At 41.6% G+C, this 22,560-nt stretch overlaps 1 protein-coding gene and 1 pseudogene across 2 annotated transcripts in view; both read left to right on the top strand.

Annotated features, from left to right (window-relative positions):
* GAB2 (GRB2 associated binding protein 2) overlaps nucleotides 1-22,560 on the top strand; it is a 177,127-nt gene that overhangs the window by 30,201 nt on the left and 124,366 nt on the right. The window lies entirely within an intron of this gene.
* On the top strand, nucleotides 16,812-20,192 carry LOC123805296 (annotated as a pseudogene).

Raw genomic sequence — 22,560 nt, 5'->3', positions numbered from 1 at the left:
AAGCGTAAAATGAAGCCTCCACAAATTCAAGGTTATCTGTGAGTACTTTAACTGCCTGCTAAGTCACAGTTCACTCTTGACAGAAATTTAACAGAATCCAGAATCTCTACAATGTGTCATCCACAATAAAAGGTTACACAACTTGAAGAAGCCATAAAATATGTCCAAGAAAAAAGTTTTTTGAGAACTACAAACAACCTAGATATTGTAATTAGTAGGCAAGAGCTTTAAAGAAACTATGATAAATATGTGTGTCTACAAAAAAAAAGAATATAATAGGTGAACAGATGGAGAATTGCAGTAGAGATTTGGAAATTTAGGGAGAACAAATGGAATTTCTAGAACTAAAAATATATGAAATAAAGAATTAATTGGTGGGATTAACAGATCACTGAAGAATAAAAAGAGAGGAGTAGAGAACATGACATAAGGTCAGGAAACATTATTCAAACCAAAGCACTGAAAAAAGATTGAAAAGAAAATGAATAGAAGCTCAGCAACTTGTGGGATAGTATCAAGAAATCTAACATATGAATAATTGGAGGTCCAGAAGAAGGAAAACAAAACGTGAATGGGGGGAGACTGGGGCAGAAAAAATATCTGAGAGAGTATTAGCTGAAATTTTGCCAAATTTGACCACAAAGAGAAACTCAGAGATCCTGGAGCTTAGCTAATTCCAAGGAGGATAAACACACACACAAAAAAACATATACCTAGGCACATCACAGTGAAACTGCTAAAAACAAAGGTAAATTTTTTAAAATCTTAAAAGTAGCCAAAAGGGGGAAACAGATACACATTCATTACCAGAATGACAGCCAACTTTTATCAGAAGCAATGGAAGCCAGAAGATAATGCAATGACATCTCTACACCCCTGAAAGAAGAACTCTATCATTCTAGACTCCATGTACAGGGATAAACAATTCAGGCTGTAGGGAATTGGTACCAGATGGAAAGTTAATTATGTAGGAAGAAAAGATGGGCATAGGAAATGACAAATATATGGCTAAATCTAAAAAAATTACCTTTCTTTCTGTTAGAGAAACATCAATGTGTGGTTGCCTCTTGCATGCCTCCTACTGGGGACCTGGCCTGCAACCCAGGCATGTGCCCTGACTGGGAATTAAACCAGCAACTCTTTGGTTCGAAGGCCAGTGCTCAATCAACTGAGCCGCATTAGCCAGAACCAGTTAACTTTTTAAACCAAAAAATAACAATGTATTATTGGGTTTATAACATTATATAGAAGTAAAATGTATGACAGCAAAATATATATTAAAAAACAAAGGATAGAATGGGGTATAAATCAGCTTTGAAAGTTCTTGCATTACAATTTAAAGTTATGTGGTATTAATTTAAGATACACGGTAATGAATTTAGGATGTATATTTTAATCCCCAGAAAAAGCACTAAAGAAATAAAGAAGAGAAAGAGGGTGAGGAAGATAGGAAGGTAAGGGGAGAGAAAAAGAACTCAATTAACCAGAAGGAGACAGAAAGGAGAAATAAACAGAAATGAAGTTCTGCTGAAACCCAAATCTATCAATAAATATGTTGAATATATATGAACTAAGCACTAATTAAATGACTGAGATTGTCACATTGGATAACAATGCAAGGCTCAACCATAGCTGTGTCCTTCAATTCAAAGAGAGAGAGAGAGAGAGAAAGGCTTATGTAATAATGTATGTAGCAGCTTTATTCCTAATTGCCAGAAATTGGAAACACCCAAATGAGCACTAGGTTCCACAATTGCAGAATTCCTATTCTTTTCAAATAGTCAAGTGATACATGTTTGGGTACTACATTTCAATATAGCTAAACCCTATTTAATCATCTGATCCACCTGATGAGGTAGATTGTGGTACCCTCATTTTATAAGTCAGGAAATGAGGCTCAAAGGGAGACTGGCCTCGTTCAGGAAGGCGGCCGTGATGAGCAGTGGGCCTCTCTCGCCGTGACGGTGGACAGTGAATGTCTGTTCAACCACAAAACCCAAGTTCTTTCTGCTCAGGAACTCAGCATACGTTTGAGCACTGGGTCTAGAAAGTCAGTCTCCTGAATCTCAGCTAGAGACCTGTATCATCATCCTTTCATTATATTCTAATAGAAATTTCTGTTAAAAAACCCATTTGCTCACTGTTGTCAGTCCAACCAGTGGGAAACCTGTTTGTTGGTCAATTGGATGATAAAACCCTTATCTGAAGGAAATTGGACCTTTCTTAATTTCGCATTATGAGTTTACAATTACTAAGGAGAAAGCCAAGGCAAGGAGACAACCAAGGGCATTTTGAGTCAAGTAGGGCATGCTTTTAATCCGTGCTTTAGTGTTACAGCTTCTGGAAAGTGCCTTGAGATCTCTTAATAATCTTGCCAAATCGGCATTTCAGTTGGGTGCTCACGAGTGGTGAGAGAGTCATTGATGTACTAACTAGCTTCTCTGTGGAAAATAGCTACAGCCTCTGGCGGACAGCCTTAAATGAGACAGAAGTGTGAGAGCACACCAGAAAGCAATGTGAACGGAAGGAATTACTGGTCAGGTGGTCCAGAAATCCAGATAATCTTAAAAACTGTTTGTTCAAATTTTCCTCTGGGGCATGTAGTCAGTAGTGTTGACTGCTTCCTCTGAATTCATTCCCCTCTTTTCCCTTCCTTATTGGTGCCTTAATTTCTGTTAAGACATCTGTGTGGTTCTGGGGAAGCTGGCCCCATCTACCCGTATGGTTGAGCCCGTCAGCTCTGTTCCACCCCCCTGACCACTGTGATTATTTTGAATTGGTACAATCTGAGTAAACTCTAGTTGATGTGGGTGGTTGTGATTTGGTTAGTAAAAGAAGTGACTGTCAGTGCTATCCTCTGGACTAGGCTTACAAAGGAGTTTGCACTGTTGTAGAAACGCAGTTGGAATGACGGAGGAAAGTGCCTTCCATCAGGGCTGCTGTGAGGACTGAATGGGATCACAAGCAAAGAGTCTGCCTATCTGTAAAGACCCTGGTGGAAGGTCTGGCATAAAATATAAACTCGTGTTTTAAGGATTTTTTTTAATTACTAGTGATAGAAACTACCTTATACAGCCTTAAGCAAAAAGTAGAAATGTATTGGAATAATACTAAGGAAGCTCAGAAAATTGAAGGGAATGTTCTAGATACCTGGGCAACTCTGGGGCCTTTGGGCACCAGACTGATATTTCAGTGGCCCCAGGGCTCTCCCAATGTCTTATCACTGCTTGTCTTTGGTTGGATTCCTTTTCTCTAGGTGATAGGAAAGAAGGTACCAGCCAACGCCGAGCTTCCCATCTCTGTGACCCAAAAGGCGAGGTCTGTGCTCCTGGAACTCCTAACTGAAAAGTCCTCAGGAAGGATGCTGACAGCTTAGGTTATACTTCCCTGGACCAGGGGCTATGGCCAAGCATTGAAAAAGTTGGTAGGTCAGACCAGGGCTCCATGTGTTGCCCCTGACCCTCCCTTGGTAGGTGTGGAGGAGTATGAGTGGCAGCCCCACCAAGTTCATGTTTGAATTGCATGAAGAACAACTTTCCCCAAATGGTGCTGAAGAGTAAAACAAGTGTCTGTAGTTACCCAGGATTGCTTTTCTCCTGAAGGATATTTGTTTTCTTTATCTCTCTATGGTGCAGGGAGGGAAAAATGGGAAAGTAGGGGGCAGAATTGAGTGTGAATTTTATTGTTTGCTTTCTGTGTAGTAAATTTTGCATGTATTAGCCTAATTCACTTTATTTAATCTTTACTACAATACTATGAGGTAGAAATATTGCTGTTTCAGCCACAAATAAGTTCAGGCTAAGAAACTAGCCTAGGACCACAAAATATATATAAGTGATAGATCAACCCAAGAGCTGGAGCCGGGGACACTTGTCTCCAAAAGTGCACCATACTCCTCGGAATGAAGTAAATCACACTTACCTGGTCAGCAGGCCGTTCCTCCTTTCTCCCCTCCTTGCTCCTGCTATCTCTCCCCTGTCATGAGCTTTCATTAGAACTTGAACACCTAGGTTTCTTTAGACCTAGAAGGGCTTTCTTGTCTCATCCCATACTAGACAAGGATGTGTTCCCTATCTCATCGATAGAAGTGCTTGCATGCTGACCTAAAACTGGAAAACACTTATCTGAACACAGCTTTGTACTTAAAGTTGTGAAGAGCTGGATGGCCTGCATTTAATCCCACTACCTACCAACTAGGAAGCATATTTTGTGCCCCAATTTATTCATCCATAAAGTGAGGCTAATAAAAGAACCTAGATCACAGGCTTGGTTGTGAGGATTGAATAAGTTGATATAGAAAGTGCTTAGAATAGAGTCTAATACACAGCAACCCACCATAGTTTTCAAACTATAAGACGCACTTCCATCCCCCCAAATTTGGGAGGAATAATGGTTGTTAATGCTGCTGTTCAGTTCCATTTACGTTTACATTGGTGAAATATTATGTTATTTATGTTATTAAATATTTTTACCACATTTTTTGCTGCAAAATTTTTTTCTATTTTCTTCCTCTAAAACCTAGGTGTGTCTTATGGCCCAAAAAATACAGTACTGTATTAGTTAGTTCTCTGTATTAGAACCTGTTATTCCTCATTAACGAACACTTGTGGTTAACATGCCAAAACAGGCAGACTCTTTGCTTAAGGAATCTTTATTTTGTTTCTTCAGTTCATGTCTGGGAAGTATGCACTTAGCTCTCAAAGGACTAAACCCATTTTACTATAATCTAAGGGAGAAATGAACTACCTATGATCCAGGGAGCATAGTTCCAAGGGGAAACAGTCTCCCCTGTCTGGTCCTGTTGACATACCTACAATTAACATTTCCCCCAAATGCCCCCTTATCATACCTCTGTACTGATCATTTAAACACACGAGTTTAAGTAAACTTCTCTGTCAGATCTGTCAGACTGTGGGAAAAAGATGAGTCTGGAGTGCCCAGAGTTACTGCCTCTGCACTGAAGGCGATTTGGCAGAAGGGTGATATAAGGAGTGGGAGGATCTGAGCATACGAGGCAGGGCCCAGAGTCTCATGGGGAGCTGTGTACATGGCTTCTGAATGGAATGGAACAGTCTCCTCAGTGAAGAGCTAGGACAATGTAGCAGAATTTCAGGGGTGCAAGGTCCCCGGAGAGGATGCAAAGAACACTGTGTGATGCATCAGTCACTGAGTGAGAAAGGGAAATGAGGGGACATATCACTCGATGACAACATAAACTTGATGGGTTTAGGGGTGGCCCAGTTTTGGGGCTCTTTCTCTGCCTCTGTCTAGCTCAATTCAGATTAGTACCTGATTCTAGGACTGGATCTGAAACTCATTTGTAATTGGTGAATCTGAAGATTTTGCCTCTACATTAGAGACCACTTTGGGAGCTAGCTATACCTTCATATACGTTACTAAGCTATTAGTGATTGCTGGCCTGTAAATTCTGCTGTGGAGGTTTGTGTGGGTAATGTAACAACAAAGGGGCTGGGGGTGAAGAGGGCCTGGTCAATAATAATATAATCATAATAACAGTAGCTACATTAATTGAGTGTCAATCCTATTCTAAGCAGCTTACATTTGTTTGTTTATGTTTTTGGAAGTTTTCGTTGTCTTGGGCCCCTTCAATATATTAAAAGATTATTAACTATACATTTAGAACCTTTGACCTTTTTTGTTTTATGACTTAGGCTCCCGAATTTGATTACAGGGAGTCATCACACAGTCTGGCAGCTTTAGATCTGGCACTTTATATGGTTTATATAACAGAAAAATCATTCACATCAGTATTTGTTGTTTCCCCTCTGTGTTCCTCCTGGCCTCTAAGGCAAACAGGTTCTTGCTTTCTGGGTCTTCTCTCTCAGGATTCTACTTCATTCTAATAGGCTGCATGGAGTGAAAATGTAAAATCCGAAAGACACACTGAATTTCCATAATAAAGAATTGAAAGATAATGAGGAAAGAAAAGAGTGCAAATTTTAAAGTAGACTTTGAAGGTTGGGGGCTGAGTAGGTCAGTCAGTGAGAGACCCGTGAACAACTGTAGTAATTGGTGAGGAGAAGATAAAAAGTATGGGTTACAACTTTGATTCCTTTTGATAGCCATTGAGAAATTCAAGTAAAGGTTGGAATTACCCTTTATTTTCACCTTTGCTGGAATGTCTTTAAAAGCCATTCTGCCCAGGATTAAGGCACTTAGATTGCTGGGGTTTTTTCAGGTAACACATGTCATGTCTCTCTACCTTAGTTGTTTTTTTGTCCCTTTACTTGCTTAATAATTTTTCTCTTTAGGCAAGTAACTGATAAATGAGAAGTGCTTACATTGTTTTAAGTTTTTCTCTTTTAAATTTTCTGAAAGAAAATTTTTGAGAGGTAGAGTGGGCCTGGGGAATAACTTACAAGCTGCTGGTTAAGGGCTACTCATTTTTATTTTTTACCACATTGTCAGCTAAGACTTGTATGTCTTTCTCATTCATTGCCTTTGTGGTTGCAGACCCCTTGTCTGTTCCAGGGGTCAGAGAAGCTCCTCATTTCTCAGCACCTCTTGTAAGTTCCCTGGCGGGTCTCAAGCAAAGACAGCAGGGTAAGAGCTGAGAGAGAGGCGAATGTAAAAGCACTTTGCACTACAAAGGACAGTATTTTGTACAATGCCTGGTGCAGAGCTGACATTCAGTAAAAATGTGTTGAATGAAAAGAAACGGGGAAGAAGCAGATAACTTCTACTCATACAAGAAGTCTCTTTTCTGATCGTAACACACACACACACACACACACACACACACACACACACACAGCCGCTCTTACAACTTGGGACAGTTGCCAAAGAGTTGCCCAGATCACCCACAACTGGTGATTTTCCTATGTATATGTTGCCCAAGTTCTGGACCACCAATTCAGTAAGTTAGGAATTATGTCCACCTGCTAGTCGGAGAAACTAGCTGTAGTGGCTTAAGTATACAAGGGTTGTTTTCTAACAAAGAAGAGGTTCAGAAATTTGGATCCATGGAGTCAGGGATCTAAAGGCTCCTTCTGTCTTTGCTGCTGGTGACGTTCATCCTTCATCAGTGGGAAAAGCACTTTTCCCTTTCTGCTGCTCCCTGAACTGCAGACATAACAGTGGTGCTCCAGAAGTCAGCTTGTACCAAAAGGTCCAAAACTCAGAGTGAGCAGTTGCTTTCTGCTCTTTCAGCTGCCTACGTTATTGTAACAACAATGCTAACAATAAAGGAAATCTGGAAGGTCCAGTGGTGTTTCAAAGAAGTTTCTCTCTCCTGGGCAGGAATATAGGCAGTTGTTCCTCGCTGGCTGTAAATTTTCAGAAAAGAAGAAAACAGTCAAAGGTGGCTGCCGACAGGGCTTCTGCCTGAGCCTCCCTGGTGGTGGTGTGTGCGAGAATCAAAGGAGTAAGAGAATCCTCTGTGCAGTAGAAAGCAGCTGTGTCATTCATATGGTTCCATAAACCACCCCCTCACCTGGGTTCACAGGGTCTCCCTCTCGCAGAAAACTACCCCCAGAGACTAGGAAAAGGATGAGACCTTTCGAGTCACAGGAGCTGGGGGACTGAACAGCCTTGGTCAGGGTGAGAGTGTCAGGGGAATGAGTGCCCTGCAGCTCTGTCCACACCATGCCAACCATAGTTTATATTATTTAACTTCAGTTCTCGTGGTAGCCCTGTAAAATGTAGTAGGATCCCCATTTTATGTTTAAGGGAACCAAAGTTTTAGGGGGTTTTGGTCACTTGCCCGAATGTCACCCTGGTAGTAAGAGATGGAAAGGAGATTGGAATGCAAATCTGTCTTAGCTTCAAAGCGTTTGCTTTTGTTTTTCTACCTTTCTAGCCAGAACAGATGTCAGGCTGGGTTTAGGAAGTCTCATGGGTCCTTCAAATGACTTTATTAATGGTCATGTGAAAAGTCACCTCCCCTAAAAGTTGGTGTCTGGAGTTCTGTTCCATTCAGCAAACATGTGTGTGGCATCAGATATGAGCATAGCTGTGCTAGGCACCAAAAAGGGGACACCAAGGAATCACACAACAACCCTTTCCTCAAGGAGCTTCCAGCATAGCAAATGACCAGAAATACAAATCATGCTAAGCAGAATGACATTAGCAGCGTCATCGGAGTCTCCTGGAGGAGGATGGGGGAGGGAGAGAATGAGGGGAGGGAAAGAATCAGTCTGTTTTATGTGAGGTAGAGCCGTGTCTGCCAGGCCTAACATCTCTTTTAACCTGAGCTCACCTAATCTTCACAAGGACCATGTAGCATCCTGATGATAGGGATGGGCAACTCACCCAAAGTTTCCCAGCAAGTCCTAGGCAGATAGAATTCACAAACTCAGCTGTCTGCTCTCCACCTCCTTGCTCTTTCCTCGAGGCCACTGAGTATAGCCTAAATGTAGCTTCTTCTGTTTTAAAAAATAATACATACTTAATGCCAAAAACTTCATTCTGTACACAAGTGTTTCTGTGTTGTGTGGGATTCAATTAACATGTTCTACCCAGATTTCCTTGGCTCTACCTTCCCCACACACCCTACTCAGCTTGCTCAATGGCAAGTCCCAGACACTGCTGCTTTTGCCTTATTTCCTAACACTGCTAGCCATCTCAGCCTCCCTCTGGGCTGCACTGTGGTCTCCGTTGCGCCCACAGTAGAGAGAGCCATAGCAGTTCAGAGGCTTAGTGAACAGAGCCAAGAAGGCTCTAGCTCCTCCTGCCACTTCCAGATTCAAATGTAGGGTGTATTATTCCTCAATGACTGTCCTGAGGGGGGTGTCCTTAGGGGGTGAGAGGAGATGGGTGGGGGAGGGGGGCAGGGATGGGAGAAGCTAGCAGATAAATTACTTGCTGTCTGCTCCCCCTTCCTCCAGCCCCACCCCCATTCCTCAGATACACTGTTCTTAGGTACCGTAGTTTTATGGTCTCTTTGAAACACTCTGAATGATAGGGCAAATGGCCGTGTTTCCACGTTAAACTGTAGCTAGTTTGTTAATGCACAGCCTTGTGTTTGCTTTCCTGCCTACCCTGCCTCACTAATCTTTTCCCCTCCCTGCTCTGAGACTTCAACACCTGATAAAAAGCAGTTAACTTTTTCCCTAGGCTTTGTTTTTTAGGGAACCTAGGCAGAGTAATGGTCAGTGAAAAATAAATAGCTTCCCACCCCATATCTTGTTGCATTTACCTTGTGCTGCACCTTGTTACATCTCACTTAACCGTATAAGGATGGATAATACTTACATGTTCTGTGTCAGACACTGTTCTAAATCCTTATGATTAATGTGCATCACATCCCTATGCGATAAAATGACCCATGAAGATAATTCCATGTTAGCATATCCAGATCAATTGCATTTGTTTTAATTTTTTAAAGAAATGCTCATCACTTTTGTTAAAATGGACCATATTTGTTATAAATTTTGAAATGCTGTGTCCTGGCCAGGTGGCTTAGTTGGTTGGAGCATCGTCTCATGCACCAAAAGGTTGCGGGTTCCATTCCCAGTCATGCAACCCCAGTAATGAAGGAGAATGGGAACACAGAAATATGGCAGAGATACACATTTCACATCCTAGAGTTTTAGCAGCCAAAAGAAGTCACAGGCCACATAGCCCATCTGAGGTACATTTTGGATTCCATTACATTTTAGATTTAAATTTTGCTGCACCACATCATGGCTCAAAAGTGGTAGAGGTACTAATTTATCATTAAGATTTTTTTTATCATTAAGTTCATATACAGCTGACCCTTGAATAACAGGTTGAACTTCTCGAGACCACAGATTTTTTTTTTATACAGTCAGCACTTTGTTTCTGTGGGTTTTGAATCCTCAGCTTCAACCAACTGTGGATAAAAGACTGTATTCTTGCATTCCCAACCATGGATCAAAAATAGTATTTTGATTGCTGGTTGAATCTGTGGATGGGAAGGGCTGACTATAGAGTCAAAAGTTACACATGGATTTTTTACTCTATAGTCAACCCCCTGCCTTGTTCAAGGGTCAGTTGTACACTATAAACCAACCCAGTTAATGAGCAACAGAACCCCATTTTGAAGTCAGAGGCGACTAAGTTCCTTTGCAGTGAGTGGCAGTGATTAAGACAATCAACTAGAGACTAGCAGGAATGATGAATTTTTTGGTATTAGGGATGATTTACCTGACTTCGAAAAAGATTTTCCAGGGTCTGTGGTTGAAGATTAAAACTTACGCAATTTATTTTCCTTCTCTTTTTTTCCTTTTGTTATCATGCTGTTACTTATACTGGTGTATGATTGTATTTGTTGAAATACCAGCTTCTTTGAGAGTTCATTATTTCTTCTCTTAGACTTTGTGCAAATAATTAATGAAATTCTTGCTTTTTATAGCATGCTTATTCCAATTTTCATTGAAGTATTTGCTTGTACTGTGATGACCTGTATAACAAGTTGTATAACATTGATTTTAGTTTGTAGTGTGCTTTTTAATCATAGGTATTATATTTTAATGACTTCTGGGCAAATGTAATTTAACTACAAGATCATTTTCTAGTACAATTTATAGATCAATGAATATGTGCATTTTAAATTTCGACATTGTCTGGCCCTGGCTGGGTAACTCAGTTGGTTAGAGCATCGTCCAGATACACCAAGGTTGCAGATTCAGTCCTCGGTCAGGGCACATACAAGGGCCAACTATTGAATGTGTAAGTAAGCAGAACAGCAAATTGCTGTTTTCTCTCTCTCCCCCTCCCTTCCTCCATTTCCCCCTTTCTCTGCCTACCCCCTCTCTCTTAAAAAAAAATCAATAAATAAAAAAGTTAAATGTTGACACTGTCAAATTGTCTTTTGAAAGAAGTGATGAGAAACTAAGGACTGACTGGGTTCATTTTTATTCCATATATTTTTAAGGTAGTCTTTTGGCCTCAAATAATATGCATAAAGTCCGTGCTTTGAGAATTGTAGTTGCCAGAACTTTTCTGAGTATCTTTCCGGGTAGAAAGCCTATTATAGAGTAGATGGGAGTTAATCATATTAATGAGCACTGTTAATCTGTTGATTGACTGGACACACCAGCAAGGCAGCTGCTTGGACAGTGGTACTATTTACAGGTTGGAGAAAGGTCTTGCCATTCTTAGCCAGGTAGTACTTAAGTAATTGTCAACACATTAGTGTAGCCAGTAAGTGCTGTGAGAAATGAAAAACTAATGAGAGGATTAAGAACTATAAAATATTCTGGGATATTTTCTGAAAGAGGTGAGACCTCAAGATTCAGGCTAAAGGCCTTCACCTCCTTCATGCTTGCCCAGACATGCTTAGCCGGAACCCGTCCCTCCTCCTCCTGCTCAAGCCCAGCAATCCTTAGTTTGCAGCACTTACATGCAGTGACTGTTTCTCCAAACCCGAAACCATGGTACATGTTCTAAGGCAGGTCAAAAATTGATATCTTTAGCCTGAATTCTATCCCCAGAGTATTTTGCTTTGACTTCAGGATTTTAAATAACTTTAATTAGTTGTAGATTATTAAAGGCTGAGAGATTTTATATAAAAGTTCCAGCTTCCAGATCTGGGAACACTGGACCCAAATTTCTGCTCAGCGGCAATCAGTTAGTACTGGGTGGCAGCTGCCCACTGTAGCCAGAGCGTGTGCTCTCCGAGCTCCAGACTCCCTCCCCTCCCTGCTGGGGTCACACATGCATGCATCTGCTTGACCTGTTACACCTCTACAACACAGGCCCTTTGAAGACAGGATTTTTCTGTTTTGTTCATGGCTCCCCCCCACCCCACCCCACCGCTTCATGCCCAGAATGTTGGCGGGCATATAGTAGGTTAAAGAATATTGTTTGATGAAAGAATGAATTTGTGACTTTTGATCTGACTTTATAGGGAGAAATGATTCAGAGTTTTCCAACTTTGAATGCTTCTAGAAATGGGATAAAGTGACCCTTTGTCTTTGAGGCATTGTGTATGTATCATCTAGTATTATGATTTCCTTTATGATTTACCTCTCTTGTGGGGGATAAACTCACTGGGGTCAGAGACCTGCTCTGCAATATGTTGTATCCTTAATAATACCTCAACGTAATAGATGCTTAAATATTCCTTGGATGGTTGGCAGAATTTTTAATATCTCATGAAAGATTTTGTGAATAAAGACAGGGAGATGTTAATGAATATGTTGTGTGGGGGATCATGAAATAGCCCATTTGAGTTTCTTTTACATCTTCCTTCTGCATTACCCTCACTCTCATTTATGTTCCATTACCATCAGGACCATAGAAGGTTTTCGATAATCATCACCCTGCTATTGCTGAGTAGCAGGATAAGTTACTCCCCGTATTGTGCATACTCTTATTCAATACTCATATGGTATTTGAGAACTTATCTTTTACACCAGTCTGTGATTTCTGCATAGTTAAAAATTCTGTTTGGAAAGGTGTGAGGATTGACTGTGGGGGTGTGGCCTGTGGGTAGGGGAGCAAAGAGGGAAAATTTGGACAGTTGTAATAACATAAACAATATATATTAATTAACTAATTAATTCATTTTTTAAAATTCTGCTTGGTTTGTTTTTGTATATCTAACCCATAGCATTTATGTTATCACATTCATGTCCTACCCCTATATAGGCACTGTTCTAGGAACTCAGTAAATGTTTGAATTTGTATTATTAGTTGTATCACAGCTTTTACACCACTTTATAGTTTATAAGACATTTATGTATTCATTGTCTGATTTGATTTTGAAATCAACGCTGAGAGCTGCAAAGGAAAAAGTCAAAGCCAGAGAAGCGGTGGTACAGAGTCACACGGCAGTTAGAGTCTGAATACCCAGGCTGAACCTGGCCAGTTCGTGGCTGAATATTTACTAAATTATGACACCTAGACAGGGAGGGATTAAATTGTGGCAGACTTGTCATTCTTGGTTGAGAATTTGGACCTGTGTCTTGAAACAAGAAGAGAAAGGGAAAAGTTTCTTGATAACATTTTGGGATGAGGGTTCTCTGCCATCCAAGGCTTTATCCCCTCCATCCGGCGACAGTAGCATTCCTTAGGGCCGTGAGAAGGATGATGAGTGGTCATTAGTTTGCTTTACCCAGATTCCACTCCTACCTCCCAGGATTTTCCCTGTTTCCACTCAGCTCTTCAGTAACAGTCAGTCCTAATCAGTGGCTGTACTTTACTTTTCGGATCAAGGAATACTCCTCCCTTCTCTGTCTTCCTTCTTAGGGCTTTAGATGGGAGCCCTTTAATGGCTGTTGACTAAAGAAGGGAGGCCAGCCCCTGCATACCAGGAATGCCAGTGGCTTTGTTAGCTGAGGAGGGCACTGCATTAGCACTGCCCTCTAAATCCCAGAGCAGGTGGAGGAAATCTAATTAGCACTTAGTAAGCCAAGGCCCCTTGGGGAATTTCTGATAAGAAAAAGGTCAATGCAAAAGGACAAGGATCACTGATAGACTTTATTTTCCTGGTGGCAGCCTTCTGAAATGGACTGGGAACGAATGAGTTGGAGATTAGTCCTTGTATTACTAATGGCTTTTTGGCCACCAGCAGGTCCCTTTACTTATCTGAGGTTTCATTTCTCTTGTCAGTGTCTACTCCTTCACTACTTCCTTTCTTGAACAAAAGCTGGTTTTGTAAGAGTGCAAGGAACCTCAGATCCTCAAGTCACTGTCACCTGGGAAGCTTTTCCCAACATTCACACATCCAAGTCTCACTCTCAGTAGGTTCTGTAGATATGTAGCAAATATGTGTAGTTTGGAGAAAGTTTCCCAAGAAAAGTTGATGATATCCTTGGTCTATGCTGTTTTGGAGAACTTAGACACGCACTGCAAGCTTGAGGGCTGGCACAGTGTCTCCTCTGCACGCAGCAGCTGTTCAGTAACATGTCAGAAGGGGACTTTCCCCAGACCCTCAAGGGAGAAGCTAGAAAGGGAATTCCAGGTGGGGGAAACAACAGGTGTTTTGACCTTGAATAAAAAAATCAGCCAGATATTTCTCCAGCAAAATGGGTCTGTTCGGGAAGAACAAAGAATTGCAATTTAGGACATGCAAGTCCAGAGAAACAAAGGAGACAAATGCTTTTCTAGGGACTTGGGAAGGGTTGCTCTAAATGAAGACTCCATTGGAGGAAGTATCATGACTTTGGCTGCGTTATGGCAGTCTCCACTGGCTGAGCTGTTACTGGGCAGGGAGGAATCTTTTTCTTCCTGCTAAGGTAGTAATGTAGTATCACTTCCTGTCAGAGATGCAAGGCACACTTCTTGTCAGGGTCAGCAGCATGCATTAAATGACACATGTGTGGGAGTTCTTTCTTCTAGGTTCCTGACTCCACTTTAAATGAGGTTTCTGTTTAATAATTTTCACATTCCCCCCTTTTGATCAAGATCTTTCTCTGAAAGTACTGCTGATGAAGAGTCAGGTTTTTCTGACTTTAGTGGTCTTTTCTCCCTGGATGCTAGGAATGACCTTTCCTGGGTGTTACGTTCCACATTGGAGGGAAAGTGCACAGACTGGAAACCTATTGTGGTCATGTTTGAGAAACAAGGAGGGGTAGGAGGGAGGTCTCTTGGTCATTGCTTATCTGTATCTTATAATAGTGACTATGGCAAAAATATACTCAGAACTGAAAGAATTAAAGAAGTGTTTTGGGAAGGCACAGTACAGAAATAAACATGAAGTAATTACATAGTATTAGTTAAAAAAATATACCTGGTACAAGTTGTCTTATCAGTAATATAGCCTGAAGGTTGAAAATTCAAAGACAATGAATTTGGATACAAATCCAGAGTCAGATAATAGCCTAAATTAAAGAGAAACTTTAAGATGTCTCTTTAGATGAAAGAGATACTTCTGTGAATTATAAACCTTCTAACTGTCCTGGTCTGAACATCATGGGAAAGCTGTCTTATCAAGTGTTGTCTGCTTCAATTACAGGAAATCTTCACCTTCAGGTCACCAGAGCCTGTGCAGGTCCAGTCAGGGTTAGGTGCCTTCTTTAGATGTACCAGGTGGCTCCAGAAGCCTATTCCCTGGCGTTGGGCAGCCCCAGGGTTGGTTAGCAGTACCGATGGGAGCCTTACCAGTGAGGTTGAGGAGTGTCTTTCTGGGGGTGTCTTTCCCAACAGACAAAATCTCCAGGTTTCAAAGTGTGTTGCTTAAGGTCTTTCTTTAACCTTTAGAGTACACTGTAAAAAGGCTACTCTACCAGAACATGGCTAATTTTAATGGAAGGAGTTAGGCCTTTACAATATTGGAGTTTAACTCCTTTTATAAGCTGCAAATCAAAAGAGGCAGGGGCCAGGTGCACTGGGCACCCTGACTTATTTCAAAGAATGAGAGTTTATGGGTATCCAAGGGGGTGGATCTGTGATTTAGAAGGACCAAAAGCAATGGTTTTGGCCAAGGAGTTTGAAGGGTCTCTCTAAATTTTGTCAATTGCATTTTAATGCTATTAGTGCATTCAACTAAACCTGAGGAGTAAGGGTAGTGAGTGCAGCCAAACAGCATAGACTTGTCAAAGTACCTGACTGGTCACATGGGTTACCCCCCACTGTAGAGTTTGAGGGTGATTCTCTTGGGAAGGATCCTTTTTTCCAAAGGGACTGTTAGCCATTGAGGAGGCAGTAGCCCTTCTACAAGGGAAAGCAGAGGTCCAGTGAGAAAACATAGAGACCACGACTAAAACATATTTATGTCCAGGAGGCAGGAGAAGCTGTGTGAAATCCATTTGCAAACCTCAAGTAGTGCATTAAAGAATTTCAGATATATGGGAGCAGTGGGAACAGGTGTCCGTGGCTGTACTTTGGGCAAGTGGGACAAGTGATGTAGGTGCTCTTTTCAGCTTTATTAATATTTCCCCCACCAATTTCTATTCATGAATGCTATCACTTTTCAGTGGGCCAATGGTTTAATGCATGTACAGTATTTAGGAGTGGAAATTGTCGAGCCATAGGACTGGGTTGTTATTTGGCCCAAACCAGAGCTTTCTCTTTTTATCAAAACAACAATTGTTGGATTTCCAATATTGTATTTTTCTTTTCTGAAGCTAGTTGTTGGGCTTCTCTAGTCAGTTTGTCCAAATTATTATTTGGGGGAATATCCCTTTGGACCAAGATAGGGGTTGGTTCCTTTAAAGGCACCATTCTTTGCGGGAGGATCAGCAGGGTGATTTTCTTTAGCTTTCAGAGTCAACTTTAGAATGCTCTGGGATATCAATAGTAGCTAAAGCAGGAGGTAAAAATTCAGCATCCAATAATTCCTTAGTATACTGACCATTTTAAAGTTCATTTTTGCTGGAAGTAAGAAAGTCAGTTTGCTTCCCCAGTATTTCAAAAAGCATGCACTACTCAGAAAAGCATAGCTACTGTCAGTATACATGTGGGCAGTTTTGTTCTTGGCTAGGCTGCAGGCCTGTGTGAGTGCTTGTAACTTGGCTTGTTGGGCCATAGTAGCCAAAGGCAAAGGCTCCACTTTAATTACATCAGAGGGGAGTGAGATTACATATCCTGTACACTATTTGCCAAGGGCCATCACCTTTGAAGTAAGAACCATCAGCAAACCATGAGAAGTCTGTTATTCAAATGAGTTTCCTGCAGATTATGATGGGGGGTCAGGAGGCGATCCATCAGCATTAAGCAGTCGTGAGGGGCTACATCGGTAGCTGAGGAGAGAAGAGTCGCAGGGCTGAAGGTATTATGATGTGAAAGTTATGTGAGGAGCAGTTAACAAAAGGATTTCACAGGAGGTAAAGCAGTGGACTGAAAAATGTTGCCATGAGAACTCAGGATGGCTTCTGCATGGGGCACAAAGATGATGAAAGAGGATCCCATGATGTTCTCAAGTGGCCTTACCCAAAAGGGCAATGGCAGTAATGACTCTAAGGCAAGAGGAGTATCACCGTGCATGGGATCCAGTTGCTGGCTGTAATATCCTGTGGTTGATGGTGGCCCTCTATTTTGGGGTGAGTACCCAAAGAGCATTCTCTTCCTTTTCATATGCAAAAAGGAAAGGGAGACCTGGTAATTGGGATGCTCAGGAGCAGGGATGCCCATCAAACTTTTCTTTAAGGCTTTAAAGCCTGTGCTATCCTGTTGTTCCCATAAAATTGGGTCGGGGGGTTGTTATTATTTAGTAAAACATACAGAGGTTTGTCCTATGGGACAGATTTAGGGTCCAATTTCAGCAATAACCAACCAGCCTGAGAAATCCTTGCAGTTTTGGGTTTGGGGAAACTGAGGGCACCATATCTGGATCTAGGTGTAGCCTGTGCTCTGATATCAGATGCCCTAAATATAGAAGTTGGGTTTGGACAAACTGCAGGTTTTTTCTTGGGAACCTTATGTCCCTTAAAGGCTAAAAGCTTCAGTCAGTAGATGCTGTCTTCCTGTGAGGAGACTTGGGAGGAAGAACCCAGGAGCAAGTCATCCACCTAGTGCAGCAACGTTGAACCCCGAGGGAACTTGTATCACCCATGTCAGCCTTCAGGATTTGTGAGAAATAATGGTTCTCAGTAAAACCCTGGGGCATTACTGTCCCCATGAATTCTTTTCCTTCCCAAGTGAAGGCAAAAATGGATTGCCTGGTTTGATCAACTGGAATGCTGAAGAATGCACCACACAAACCAATTATAGTAAAGAATCTGCTTTCAGTTGGGATGGATGTTGGTAGGGTGTGAGAGATGGGAATTATGTGCTGTCAAGGCATAACAACACTGTTTATTGCTTGGAGGTCCTGGGTACACCTCCCCAACCCTTTGCACTTGGGTTTTCTCATAGTAAAATAGGAGTGTAAGGGATAATAAGGCTCTGACTCTTGTAATCTTGTTTTAAGAGTTTATTTTTAGAGGGGAAGGGAGAAAGAAAGACAGGGAGAAAAACATCAATGTGTGGTTGCTTCTCACACACCCCCTACTGGTGACCTGGACCACAACCCAGACATGTGCCCTGACTGGGAATTGAACCAGCCACCCCTTTCTTCACAGGCCAGCACTCAGTCCACTGAGCCACACCAGCCAGGGCTGAGTCTTATAATCTTCCATTACAGTCTTTGTCCTTTGAATGGCTTCTTTACTTATGTGGTGTTGATTGATTCTGGTAAGGGGTTTTGAGAGTTCTATATGAATATGATAGGATATGCACTGTGGATCCTGCCAATATCAGTTGAACATTTTCCCCATAAACAGGATGGTAGCTTGTCCAATAAGGACAAATGATCAGGGCCCCCAGATTCAGCTCTAGTGTCATCAGAAGTGGAGCAAGTGTCGACGGGTCGCTCAGTTTGCCCGACAGGATATTTTTATGGCCACTGACAAATTCTAGAAGTATTTTTAACTTTTGGGAGAAAGAAAAAATACTAGCATGATACTTTTCTAAGAAATCTTGGTCTAACAAATGAATTAGGTGTACAGCAACGAAGGAGAAAAGGGTGACATTCTCTCAAGGGGCCTAAACAAAAAGAAATAGTTCAGAGACATTTGTTGCAGTTTGTTGGAGATCCCCACTGTCTGAGCTGTTTCAGTACTCCAAGGAAGGAGTGCTGTTCTAGCAGTGGGTTGGAGCACTGCAAGTGTGGTTTGAGTGTCAGTAAGGACAGAGGGAGATTCATTCCCACTCTGGGGAGTGGGTCCTCTCAGGCGATTGAGAGGCAGGATTGGGAAGAGCACCAGTAGTCCTTCAGAGCCCTGTCATAGGGAACTAGGAGGACTTCGGAAGGGCCAGTAGAAAGCTGCGGGTGCCCAACGCGCATTACATTTGTGACAGTTTCTTTTCAAATATTTTGGTTCTTTGCAATAATAACAGAAACTATCAGGTTTGTGTGTGTGTGTGTGTGTGTTTTAACAATAGTTTGCATAGGGACCTCCATTTGTTGGAGTTAAAAAAATTAGGCTTTTCACATTTTTTCTTTCAGGTGACTCATCTAGGGTGTGAGGCAATCTAATTTGCCAAATTGAACAAAGCTAGAGTGGGTGTGGTCTCCCATTCCATCCTGGTCTTTTTAACTAAAAGAGAAGGGTCTTGCTTCAGCCCAATAATATCTGAGTTAAAAGCTACCCAAGAATAATCAACATCTGAAGAAAGACCAGAGTTTTCTTTATGATTGTGCTTTTATGAGAGAGCTTGAATTTTGTTCCAATCAACAGGCTTCGGGAAAGCCCTAGGAATTGACGCAGGAAGTTGTGTAGTTATTACACGAGCCCGATCATGTAACAGGTCAGCAGGTTGGCCTCTCAGCTGTAATTTTATAGACCTTTCCGGATTTCCCCAGTTGGCAGTTTTCATCCAGTTGTGAGCCTGGCCTTCACCAACAAGTGCAAGAACTAGCTGAAGTAAGTCAGAGGAACTGGGTTGATGAGTTTGAGTGACTGTGTTAAATTCCTCAACAAATCTGTAGGGATCCTCAGTTATTTTGGGAACATCTTTGACGGTGGTTTGCACTTTGATTTTAGTCCAGGGACTATAAGAAGTTAGGAGCTTAGCCTTTCAATCAGAAGGCTTAATTTTAAAGGGACAGGTTCTGATGGGTTCAGAGAAGAGGAAGGTGGCTCCCAAGAGAAAGGAGCTGGGGGAAAGATCTTGAGGCATCGAGAGCCGTTTTGTCTTAAATCACTTGATTACCTCAGTTAGTCTTACATTTTTATTTTGCAAAGACACAATTTTATTCTCCTGGTAATGTTTGGAAGCCTTAAAACACCAGTCAAAATAGGCGTTCTATTCTGTTTCGACCATTTTAGAGCTATGGCTGTCCCATTCGGTGTTAAGAACAGTAAGCTTGGCTTTGCCCACCTAAGGCCACGGCGCGCACGAGGCTTCCTCGCAGAGGTGGAGCTGCACGGCGTTGCCCCCGCCTCCTGGCCGCCCTCCGGGGCAATTCCTCCCGCAGCTCCGAGGACGTCAAGAAGATCCTGGACAGCGTGGGCATGGAGGCAGATGACGACCGACTCTACAAGGTCATCAGTGAGGTGAACGGAAAGAACATCGAAGACGTCATCGCCCAAGGAATTGGCAAGCCGGCCTGCGTTCCACTGGCGCGCCGTAGCCGTCTGCGCCGCCCTGGGGTCTGCAGCCCTGCTGCTGGCTCTCCCCGCCCCTCTGGCCGAGATAAAGGACGGCAAGAAGGAGGAGTCAGAGGAGTCGGATGACGACATGGGCTTTGGCTTGTTCGATTAGAGCCTTGTTCCCCAACAAATAAAACCCTTGTTATGTACCTCTCAGAAAAGAAAAGAAAAAGAAAGAAAGAAAAGTAAGTTTGGGGCGTCCAAACCTTAGTCATAATGGCCATTGATATTCTGAGTTACTTTTGGTCACAGCACTTTCGAATTGCAAGAAGCATCTTTAAAAGTTAAATAGAATTAGAGTAGCGTGTATTGTATCCTATAAAGATAGATCAGAAACTTTTAAGTTAAATTTATGGGTGTCATGCTGCAATTTTTTTTTAGATTTTATTTATTTATTTTTTAGAGAGAGAGGAAGGAAGGGAGAAAGAGAGGGAAAGAAACATTGATGTGCAGGAGACACATCAATGGGTTGACTCTTGCACGCCCCAGATGTGGTCCTAGCGCACAACCCAGGTATGTGCCCTGACTGGGAATACAACTGGTGACTTTTCGGTTTGAAAGCCCGCACTAAATCTATTGAGTGCCACAACAACCAGGGCTATGCTGCAATTTTAAAAGACTATTTTGCTGGACTGTGATCAAAAGCCATTGACCTAGACAGAGATCTTTATTGGAGTAAATAGGGTTCTAGGGGGAAGGATTGTCAAGGAGCAATGTGGAGCCCTGGACACATAGCTCAGTTGTTTAGAGCATCACCCAGATATTCCAAAGTTGTGGGCTGATCCTAGGTTAGGGCACATACAAGAATCAGCCAATGAATGCATAAATAAGTGCAACAAGTTGATGTTTCTTTCTCTCTGTGTCTCTCTCCTCTCCTCTCCCACTCTCTCCCTCCCTCTCTCCCTCCCTCTCAAAAAGTTAATAAATAAAAACATATTTTTAGAAGAAGCAATGTAGAAAAGGAACTAGGAATGTCCATTCTAGTCTTTACCAAAGCCATTTGACTTTCAGCAAATCACATTTTTCCTGAGCTTCATGTTTTTCTTCTTTCTCATTGCCTTGGATACCCTTTGCCTGACCTCACCCTCACAACTACTTAGTAAGACTTAACTCAAAGGTCCCTTCTGTAGCACCTCCTCATTGTGGAGTACAGTGGGTACTCATAAACATGTGTTAAATGTTTGAGACCTTTCTCTCAGAACTCCACGTACTTTCTCTGGGCTCTTACACCTACCTCACCATGCAAACCTCTGATTATAGCTTTTTTTTTTAAGATTTTATTTATTTATTTTTAGAGAGGGAAGGGAGGGAGGGAGGGAGAGAGAGAGAGAGAGAAACATCAATGTGCGGTTGCTGAGGGTCATGGCCTGCAACCCAGGCATGTACCCTGACTGGGAATCGAACCTGCGACACTTTGGTTCACAGCCCGTGCTCAATCCACTGAGCTACGCCAGCCAGGGCTTGATTATAGCTTTTTTAAAAAGTGTATTTCTTGTTCTCTTCTACTGGAGAACAGACTGTTTTATTCATCTATATGTTCCCAGTACTTAACATAGTACCTGGTACATAGTAGGTGCTTCGTAAATATTGGAATAAATTTTTTTAAAGGAGTGTGTAATAGATGTTTCAGTAAAACACTGATTGAGTACTTATTATATACCAGGCATGTGGTACATGCTGGGATTGGTGCAAATAAGTGTAAAAGAGTAATATTTTTCCTTGAGGAACTTAGCGATTAAGAAATTGAAGCATCAGCACACAGAATTACTGACAAAGCCCTGAGTGTTAATGTCTAGCTGTAAGGTTGCTATGCAGATGATGTGTAAATTCTCGTTTCTGTCTTTGAATATTGGTCATCAAAACCAGACATCAGGAAGCATGTCTCTTTGTCCTGACTTACTTTCTCAGCAAATAAATGAAAAACCTTGATTCTGATTGGTGACCAGCAGTTCCAAAGCAGGTTAATTTGAGGACAAGGAGTCTTACCCTTATTATATCCATTACTAAAAGGTTGTTTAAAATCTCCATTATGATAGTGGACTTGTCAGGTTCTACTTTCAGTTATTGCAAGTCTTGTCTTATATATTTTGAGGCTATATTTTAGAATGATATATCTTCCTAGACCTTTGAATCTCATGTCTTTGTAAAGTGACACTTTTTTGTCTTAATAGCTCTTTGCTTGATACTGATGTGGCTACAGCAGCATTCTTTTGAGTTGTATATATGCCTTGTATAATTTCTTAACCTACCTGTGCTTTTATATTTTAGGTGTATCTTTTAAAAACAGTATGTAGCTGGATTGTGTTTTTGTTTAATTTGACAGTCTTTGTCTTTTAACTGAGGTTTAAATCATTCATGTTTATTGTGTGTGGTTAATATGGTGAGAAATTCTTTGTCTTTTGACTGGTGAATTTAATTGATTTACATTTATTGTAATTATGGAAATACTCTTATTTATTTCAGCCATCTAGTGTTGTACCTTCTGTGTGTTTTTATCCTTTGGATCAAGTATTTTATTTTTATTTTTCTCACTTTATTTTTACTCCTCTACTAATTT

This window comes from Phyllostomus hastatus, unplaced genomic scaffold, assembly GCF_019186645.2.
Source record: "Phyllostomus hastatus isolate PE091 unplaced genomic scaffold, TTU_PhHast_1.1 phas_scaffold_317, whole genome shotgun sequence".
In the NCBI taxonomy this organism is placed as follows: Eukaryota; Metazoa; Chordata; class Mammalia; order Chiroptera; family Phyllostomidae; genus Phyllostomus; species Phyllostomus hastatus.
The sequence above is the reverse complement of the archived record's forward strand: the minus strand, read 5'-3'. Positions and strand labels throughout refer to the sequence as shown.